This window comes from Hylobates moloch, unplaced genomic scaffold, assembly GCF_009828535.3.
Source record: "Hylobates moloch isolate HMO894 unplaced genomic scaffold, HMol_V3 SCAFFOLD_1, whole genome shotgun sequence".
In the NCBI taxonomy this organism is placed as follows: Eukaryota; Metazoa; Chordata; class Mammalia; order Primates; family Hylobatidae; genus Hylobates; species Hylobates moloch.
This window is the reverse complement of record NW_026652276.1, coordinates 159,765,858-159,767,251: the sequence shown is the minus strand read 5'-3', so window position 1 is coordinate 159,767,251 and position 1,394 is coordinate 159,765,858. Positions and strand designations below refer to the sequence as shown.

Sequence of the window (1,394 nt, the reverse complement as noted above, 5' to 3'; positions counted from 1 at the left end):
AGAAAGATTTGCCATGAAAGTATAAACCTTAGATTTCGGACCTGTCAGTTACATCAGCCCCTCCCAAGGCCCCAGGAAGGCTCATGTCAAAGTGATTACATGATTACATGCATTTATAATATTTTAAAACTAAAAAATGAATGACAATAACAAAATATTTAGCCATGATAATATAAAACCATTGTCCCTTTGCACTTTGAATGTCTTGCTACCATCTTTCCCTCCTTGAAGAATGGCTTTGGAGTATTCATGGACATTTTGGAAGACAAAAGCCAAAGGAAAGTTGAGTTGAGACATGTTTCTGTTGGATTTACTTGATCGTACAGATGAGTTGTTGCTGTTTTTCTGCCATTCACTTTCATCTCTAATTTTGTATTTCTATTGTATAAATTTCAACATGAACAGCTTAGAGTTTCAGCATTTTTTTCTAATTGGCTTACTAAAAATATCAGTCTATCTGAGAAATTGTTGCCAATCAAGAAGGAAGAGAGGCTTGTTATTTCCTCTGTTTCTCTTACTGAAATAGATGGTCATGGAAGGACTCATGACCACAGTCCTCGCCATCACTGCCAGCCAGAAGACTGTAGATGGCCCCTCTGGGAAACTGTGGCATGACGGCTGTGGGCTCACCAGAACATCATCCCTGCATCTACTGGTGCTACCAAAGGTGTAGGCAAGGTCATCCCTGAGCTGAACGGGAAGCTCACTGGCATGGCCTTCCATGTCCTCACTGCCAATGTGTCGGTCGTGGACCTGACTTGCCACCTGGAAAAACCTGCCAAATATGATGACAACAAGTAGGTGATGAAGCAGGCATCAGAGGGCTCCCTCAAGGGCATCCTGGGCTACACTGAGCACCAAGTCATCTCTCCCGACTTTAACAGCGACACTCACTCTTCTACCTTCGATTCTAGGGCTGGCATTGCCCTCAACGACCACTTTGTCAAGCTCATTTCCTGATATGACAATGAATTTGGCTACAGCAACAGGGTGGTGAACCTCATGACCCACATGGCCTCCAAGAAGTAAGACCCCCAGACCACCAACCCCAACGAGAGTGCAAGGGGAAGAGAGAGGCTTTCAGCTGCTGGGGAGTTCCCTGCTGCACTCAGTCCCCCACCACACCGAGAATCTCCCTTCCTCACAATTTCCATGCAGACCCCCTGAAGAGGGAGGGGCCTAGGGAGCCCCACCTTGTCAGTTACCATCAATAAAGTCCCCTGTGCTCACCTAAAAAAAAAAGAAAATTATAGCTAATTTCATTTAAAATAAAAATTAAAAATAACACACTGTCATAAATTAATGTAAGACTATACTAAAATCACATTTCATTATACATTAGGGTTATTTTTAAAGTGTGAAGCTTGTTTAATGATTAAATATCTTAAATTAGT

General features: G+C 42.6%; 1 pseudogene; it reads left to right on the top strand.

Moving 5' to 3' along the window:
* Nucleotides 1-532: 532 nt before the first annotated feature.
* On the top strand, nt 533-1,029 carry LOC116809620 (glyceraldehyde-3-phosphate dehydrogenase-like; annotated as a pseudogene).
* Nucleotides 1,030-1,394: the final 365 nt, after the last annotated feature.